General features: G+C 51.4%; 1 protein-coding gene across 4 annotated transcripts in view; it reads right to left on the bottom strand.

The window, feature by feature from the left end:
• The window catches only part of SYTL4 (synaptotagmin like 4), a 48,928-nt gene extending 41,648 nt beyond the window's left edge, over window positions 1–7,280 (bottom strand). For all 4 annotated transcript variants that reach the window (XM_074278469.1, XM_074278470.1, XM_074278471.1 and 1 more), the window contains exons 1-2: window positions 7,263–7,280; window positions 6,513–6,612 (exon numbers count right to left, since the gene is read on the bottom strand). The gene's annotated coding sequence lies outside the window, so the exon portion shown is untranslated. The remainder of the gene's footprint in view (window positions 1–6,512; window positions 6,613–7,262) is intronic.
• Between the last annotated feature and the right edge of the window lie 714 nt (window positions 7,281–7,994).

Genomic DNA, 7,994 nt, shown 5'->3' with positions numbered 1-7,994 from the left:
GCATATGTACTGTCAAAAAAAAAGTTATAATTATAAAATAAAATAAAAATTAAATTTAAAAAAAAAAGAAGTTCAAGCTTGTGTCCAAATAACTTTGCACTAAATAAGACTACACATCACCAATCCTAACAAGCACATTAAGCAGATACCTAATAAGGCCTAAGCTTTTTTTCCTCTCACCACTTTTTTTTGGATTTGTTTTGGTGGGGGAGGGAGGTGCTCTTTAGTATATTTTTTATTTATTTCGTTAAATATTTCCTAATCATATTTCAAATTTTTAAATACTTATTTTTTAAATTTTAGTTTCAAATTCTCTCCCTTATCCTCCCCCACTCTTTAAAAAGGCAAACAATAGGATACTGACTATATATGTGAAGTCTCACAAAACATATTTCCATATTAGCCATTCTGCGCAAGAAAAAACACATATAAAAAAATCCAAAAAGATTTTAAAAGTGAATAAAGTATACTTTGGTTCTCTCTCTCTCTCTCTCTCTCTCTCTCTCTCTCTCTCTCTCTCTCTCTCTGTCTCTCTCTTTCTCTCTCTCTCTCTCTCTCTCTCTCTCTCTCTCTCTCTCTCTCTCTAAGTAGATAGTATTTTTTCATCATGGGTCCTTTGATAATTAAACCATTTTCTTAATAGACTATATTTCCCCCAGCTCGGAAATGTAGCTCACAGCCAAATACTTGCATGAAGCCAAAATAATCAGAAGCAAGTGGCTTGGGTGGCCAGAAGACTGATTCACTGTGGTTTTCACTGCCTTTGGAGTTGCTCAGATAGTCAGTATCTGGCCCCCAGGAGCTGCTTAACAAATGCTCGTGGACAGTTCAAAAGTTTTGTTGGGTTTTTGGTTTTGTTGATTTTGTTTGGTTGTGCGTTTGCCTGCTTTTTTAATGGTCAAGAAACCTGGTTGGGAAGAACAGATCAGAAACAGCATCTTTTTCCAGTCTTCTACCTAATTTTCCAAATGCTCACTGAAGAGAGAGAACAAGCCTTGGGAGACACTATATCTCCTAGTTCAACCCTTCCTGTCACTAAGGCTCCCAAAGGCTCAGAGTTGCAGCCAAACAGAACCTTAGAAATGAAGTCCAAGTCCCTTCCCTCATTTAGCAGATGTGGCAGGAATGGAAGTCCCAAAGAGGCTGAACTGAGCTCCCCCATGGGGAGTAAATGGGAGATCAGGAGGTCCAAATCAAGCCCTCTCAGTCCACATCCTGCCCTTTCTCCGGTGTCTCTCTTTTGTAGACCACTCAAAGGTGCTCCTGTCCCTTCTCATACATCATCTTGAGCTTCTATCCCATGAGAAAAGCCTTTAAAGGCAATTGCCAGGCCCCTGAGGACAGAAGTTCTGGCTTGGGTGTATTCTGGGAAAATGCCCAATCTTCAATTACACAGAAGAGTTTCTAGGAAGAAACTAACTTTCTAAGGAAAAAAAGAAACACCACAACACAAGTATGTGCTTCCCACTGGTCAGAGTTATCACAGGAGTGCCCAGAGGTTAAATCAGCACCAGCCCAGTGAAGGCTAATGCTACCTTACCGGAGCCCTCCAGATGTAGCCCAGAGGTGTCCCCAGGGGCAAGCCAAGACTCAAAAGAATGGAGGCTGGGCAGGAGGGGGGAGATATTTCAGGGGCCTCAAGGTCACTGCCTATAGTGCTTCAGATGTTCCCCCCAAGAGAGACCTTCCCGGCTCTCACAGCACCCCCAAATCCTGGAACAGGCGACACAGCCAGCACGTCACAACCAGAGAGATTGGGTGCAAAGTACCAATGGCCCTGGGAGGGGAAAGCTGTTGACTTTTTTCTCTCCACCCTGAGGCGTGTGGCTCCACATATCAGATGGAGAGCTGACGACAGTCTACAGTCCCCGGCGAGGGCACCCAGTAAGCACTTCATAAATGCTTAAGGCTAGGACTGAGCGGCCAAGGCCAAGGGGCAAGTGTTTTGGCCAGTGCTTAGCCAAATTAAATGCTTGTTGACTGAATGAGCAATGCATTTCAAAGCTGCCCTGGCTCTGGTTCTAAAAAACCCTGAGCATCCCCCACCCCCAGCAGCCATGAATAATTCAAGGAACATTTAGAAACCTCCGCCTGGCCACTCACTACCCAAACGACCTAGGGAGAAACACTGAGTCTCCCCAGAACTCACTTTTCTCCTCCATAAAATGAGCCAGCCCGGCTGGAAGGTCCCCAGGGTCCCTTCCTGTCAGCTCTAATCTACCATCTCAAAGCTCTCCAAAGTCAATCTAATTAATTTCCACTAGACCAGGAATACCCATCCATAGCCCGTGGTAACCGTCAGTCCCTCCACTGTGTTCTCTCCACTCCCAAGCCTGCAAAATTGTCCCAGGACCTCGCCTGCCAAGAGCTGCCAGATGCATTTAATAACCCCAGGGAGGAAGCCTGCGCACTATCAATCTCCTCCCTAACGTATCGCTAGCCGGGATGCTCAGTAGTTGGCGTCTGCCCCACCATCTCTTTTCTTTATTCCCAGAAAACTGGGGAGAGGGAAGGGTGGGGCAAGCCAGGGAGCTCCTCACAGTGGAAGAGTTCAAGTTGGCCGGAACCATCCCAGTCCAACTCTTTCATTTTACAAATGGGGAAACTGAGGCATGGATAATTGGTGACAGGGGCAAGATCTGAATAATGCTCTTTGTGATTCCATATCAGGCACCGCATTGCTTCCCTCCCAACATTCAAATCACTAATATCTTCACCTAAATCAATTGAATCCCTTCTGCCTTCCTTGAAGGGAGGGTCCAGAAAGAGAAAGAGGAGGTTGGCGAAGAAGGGACCCAGAATGAGAAGGGAGTGGAGGACGTGGACATAATTTTGCCTAGAGTCACCCGACCCAAAGGAGCACTTTTGAATCTGGGTTCACGTGATGAAACCTGCTGCCCATCTCCTGCCCGCTGCTGAGCTCAGTGTTCGGAACAAGATGTATTTGGAGACATGATTAATATGGGAATTTGTTTTGCTTGCCTATGAACAGGCAGAAGGACCTGACCTCAAATCCAGCCCGAGACCCTTGGGTGCCATGTGACACCGGCTGAGTCACCTGAGCGCCTCACCTAGAAAATGGGGATGATAACAGCACCGACATCCCAGGGTTGTGAGGATCCTGAGCTATTTGTAAAGCATTTTGCAAACCTAAGCTGTTCTAGTTATTTTAGCTATTATTTGCTAGGGGTTTGTTTTTCTTTTGTGGGAAAGGGGGAAGGAGAAAAGACTTTTGTTCATTGGGGAAAAAAATACAATTTAACACAAATTTTTTTTTTTAAAAAACCTCACAAAACTGGGATCTTTAGAATTGTTGGATCCTCATGTTCTAGGAAAACTCTAAGGCCAGCCTGAACCTAATCCAAGCCCCAAATTCTACCCAATTCCCTTCTAGGCCATTCTTACAGGTGATCATCTATCCTCTGCATGAACACATCCCAGGATGGAAAACCTGCCATTTCAAGAAGTGGCCCAAAAGAATGCCTTTCTCCCATGGGACAGTGGGAAGGGCTCTGGACTTGGGGTCGGACACAATAGGTTTGGGTGCTGGTGCAGCCATTTACTTACTAGGGGACCTTGGGTGAGGAAGGGGGTGGGTGGGCTGAACACCAGGGAAAATTCTGTCTCCCAACTCCAAATCGGAGGTTTTGGGATCTCCAGTGAAACTGAATGCTCCTCCCTTTAAACGACACCCACTGATGCCAGAGCTGCCCTACGGAGCCACAGCAAACATAAGTAGCATCTTTTCTCTACAATGGTTCGCCAGTGCTGAAAAGGCATTGATTCCTTTCCCAGACACGCTCTGACAGAAATCCCTTCTCCTTCCTCTCTCCCATGCTCCTCTCCTGCTTAGATGCGAGGTCCTCGGCCAACCCTTTGCCCTGAATTCTCTGATTCTGTTCTAGTGTGTGATGCCCAGGATTGACCCAGCACTCCGGACAGGTTCTGACTGGGTCCAAGGCTAGAAAAGGCATTTCTTCCCTTTGTCTGGATGCTCCCGCAATGTATATAATTCAAGACCACATCGTGACTTGGCCTTGCGCTAAAATACCGGAGCGGTCCACAAGAACCGGTCTGGCCACATCTCCTTTTAAAACTCAGGCACAAGTCACCCTATGGAATTGTTATGGTGATTTTTTATTTCTTGGAACCCAAAGGTTCAGGGCTTTCTATCAACTCTCTGGAACCTATTTCCTCATTTGTAGAATGGTGAGGTTTGGAGATGATCTCTAAAGTCCTTCCAGCTGTCAGTCTAGCAATGAGATGACGACAAGCATTTATTCCAATTCAATTTCAGTTTGCTTGGAAAAAAACCTCAGAGTCGGGAAGCCATGACTTTAGCCTGGTCTCTGTCTGGCATATACCAGCTCTGCACAAGCCACAACCTCTCAGTGCCCAAGACTACGGTCTGAGACTCTTAAAAGAATAGACCAGGCGACGGCCCTGTCCCCTCTACAGATGACAAGGGGAAAAACCCACCTTCGGATCGTAGAACTTGCAAGGGACTTTGGGGGTCATTCAGAGCACCTCCCTCCCCACTTTGCAGATGAGGAAACTAAGGCCTACAGACATTAAATCATGTGTTCAAGGCCATGCAGGTAGCAAGTGGCAGAGCTGAGACTGTCCAGGGCTTCTGGTCACAGAGACGAGGCTCCTTCCACAACGGCACTCCGGTGAAATGATGGCTAAGCCAAATGGCAGAACCATCTTTGAGCATTCTGCTCCTGCCATCCCAAATCCTAGAATCTCAGTCCCACAGAGGCTCCCGAAAAGTGCCCTTCGTGACGTGTTTAAGGAGGGACACTCACAACAACCTCCTGAGGCAGCCCATTCCATTGGTGGACAGGTGCAGACTTAAGCTCATGAAAAAATATAATCACCAGACTCCCTATTTTCCGAAGAGGCAGTTGGAAGGCTGGACCCAGGGCAATTAGAACACGGTTCTGAGCTGGTCCACTCACGCTCTAGTCTCTTTATCTATAAAATGGGGGTGCTAATAGTACTTTTGAGGAGACAGCTAGGTGACAAAGGAGAAAAAGCCAATAGAGACTGGAGTCAGGAAGACTGAGCTTCAGCTCCTTACTAGCTATGGGATCTTAGGAGAATCACATCACCTGTCTGCCTCGCTTTCCTCAACTGTAAATTGGGAATATGAGAGCACCTAGCTCCCTAGGTTATTGAAAAGATGAAATGAAATCATATTTGTAACGCTCGGGGTTTCCTTCCTTCACTGGGTTGTGGTGAGAAACAAATGAGATCACATACAAAGCACTTGGTGATTCTTTTTCTTCACTCAAAACCATGAATAAACTCGGATAGAAATGAGCAGAGGGCAGAGCCCCACGGCACGCCACTATATTTCTCTGTAGCTTCCTATCAACAGACTGCTAAATAATCCTATTCTTCTGTCTTATTCACATCAAGTCTGCCAAATGTCCTGCAAACATTCTGCTGCTACTGCTCTAAGAGGAACCGGGCTGCTTAGGAGCATAACAACACCTTCCAAAAGGAACCAGTTTAAGTCCCCTTTGGATCCTTCTCGGGGGTTTTGGTCTGTGCTTTTGTTATCTGATTGATGCACTGCATACACAATGAAGCCATTTCAGGATCTAAACCCCACTTCCATTCCCACCTCCCATAAGCACTCACTCGCCACAAAATAAAAAGTTAAAGCAAAATTAAGGACACATGGATGAGAACAGCTCATGGGACGCGGAGCCCTCCTCTTTACCGACAGGGAGGAAGCGGAGCCTCAATTGTTCTCCATGACTCTGATGGCTCCGGGTGGTCCCCACTTCCAGCCGTGGGTCCCCGCTCCGCCTCGGTCACACAATGGCTCCGAGACTCGAATTCCTTGCCCTGGGCAGCCGGCTCTCCAAGGTTATGACTTGCAGAGCAGGAGAATTTTGCTCCCCCCCTTCTCCTCCCTTACCCCTCCTTTCCTGGGTTCCCCCTTCAGGGTTCCCACCCTTCAGTTCCCATCTAGCTGCACTTGGTAGAGTTCCCTCCCCGGGACTTCAGTATATTCTGGTCCTTCTCCCCCAAATGTGCGGGCTCCCAGATCCACATTTACTACACTAGGGCTTATATTCTCTTTTATCTCTAGAGATCAAAAAAAAAAAAAAAAAAAAAAAAGGCTCTTCCAAATCTTGGCCATTGATTCTGCAGAGCTCATATACCTATTAAACTAGGGCTTCGTTGCTAAGAAAGCCGATCATTTCATTAAGGAGCAGGAGCCTTTTTCTAGCGGAAATGTTCTTGTTCCCCGAGAAGCTCCCAACGCCCCTGTGGGCGCTCGGCTGAGGCTGGCTGGGGTCGGGATCTCGGGGAGCTAGCCCTTGGCGGGAAGCCAGCCCCGGTGGGTGAAAGGGCCCCCGGCCCAGGAGACAGAGCCTGCAGACCTCTCCCCAAGTATTTCTCAGCAGCAGAGCTCGGGCGAGGAAGAGCCCGCACGAGCCCCCCCGCCGCCGCCCCCGCCGCCGCCGCCCGCATGGAAAGCCTCCCAACTTTACCTTGGCCAGGAGAGGGGAGGATGAGGAGATGCCGTCGGCCTTGCAGGTTCTCCCGAGGGTCCGAGATGGAGGGGATCGACGGGCACGGCCCCGGGCCAAGCTGTGCCAAACGGAAAGGGAATGCCTGAGTCAGCCGAGGTGGGGTGCTGGCCCACGCTCCCCTTCCCCTCAAAGGGCACATTCATGCAGCGGAGCTGAGGGGTGGGGCCCAGAGAGCCCGGAAGGGGGAAGAGGGAAAGATGAGCTGAAGCGGGGAGCCGGGAAAGGGACAGGACTGGACGGAAAGAAGGAGGAAAAAGAGCCCGGGGGAGGCTGGGAACGGACCCTGGGAAAGGGCAAGGGGGTGCTCCCTCCCGGAGCTCCAGACCTGAAGGGCCCTTGGAGGGAGCCTACTCCAAGCCCCTCAAGGTACAGAAAAGGAAACTGAGACCTGCTGGGAGGGAGCCACTTATCCCAAGTTTTCAGAACCGGGGCAGGGGCCCCGCCGGGCTTCCTTCCCACTGAGCCCGACGCCCGGGGCGGGCACGGCCGGGGAAGTCCAGGACTCCAGAGCTCCGGGAAGAGCGGAGAAGGAGGGAGCGGGAGGGAAGAAGTCCGACGGGGAGCGGAGGAAAAGGGCGGAGGGAGAGCGCAGCCCGAAGGAGCGGAAGGGGAGGGCGGGCCAGCCAGAGCAGCGGCCCGGGGCCAAGCTGGGATGGAGCCGCCGGGACCGGGGCGGAGGAGGCGCCAGATCGGGGCTGCCCGCATCACCTGGCTGCGGACGCGGGGACGGGGCTGCGACGCCGGGGGCTGGGGATCAGCGGGTCGGGCTCCCTCCTCTCTGCCTCTCTCGGCTTCGGCGAGTGCAGGTGGGTCGGGTCTCTCGGCCAGGTCCGGGCTGCGGCCAGCCGCCTGTAGCTAGAGCCCCAACCTCCTTGCTCCTACCGGGCGGAAAGAGACACGACTTTCCCGGGAGCGGGGCGGGGCGGCCCCTTTAAAGGAGAGCCCGGGACCCCGCCCCTTGACGCGCGGGGGAGACCCCGCCCCCGCCCCCTCGCGCTCCCGCACACCATTGGACGAGCCTCGGGCCTCCTCCCCCTCCCGGCTGCGGGCAGACTCCACCCCGCCCCGTCCCCGACAGCTCGGACCCACCGGATTTCAAATGCCCGCTCGTCCCGGTGCGTGCGTGCGGGCCCGGGGGTTCTGGGAGAGATGCGCCAGGGTCTCTGCCGGGCTTCCACGGGGATCAAACACAGCCTTTCGGGAAGCGTCCCCTCTGGGTTGGCCAAAACGAACAAGCAGCTGCCTACCAGCAAGGTGCCAGACTCGCACTGAAGCTAGGGTGCCAGCTCTCAGCTCCCCCGGATCTCAGGCCAGGCCCTCGGCCTTTCTCCAAGCCCCTAATCCAGAAGTCAAGCATTGCCACTGCAGCCTCTAGGATACCCCTTCAGTCCCCCAGGCCTGTTCCTCCTGGCACTCTGAGAGCATCCCCATGCATGCCCG

Source organism: Sminthopsis crassicaudata, chromosome X, assembly GCF_048593235.1.
Source record: "Sminthopsis crassicaudata isolate SCR6 chromosome X, ASM4859323v1, whole genome shotgun sequence".
Lineage (NCBI taxonomy): Eukaryota > Metazoa > Chordata > Mammalia > Dasyuromorphia > Dasyuridae > Sminthopsis > Sminthopsis crassicaudata.
The sequence above is the reverse complement of the archived record's forward strand: the minus strand, read 5'-3'. Positions and strand labels throughout refer to the sequence as shown.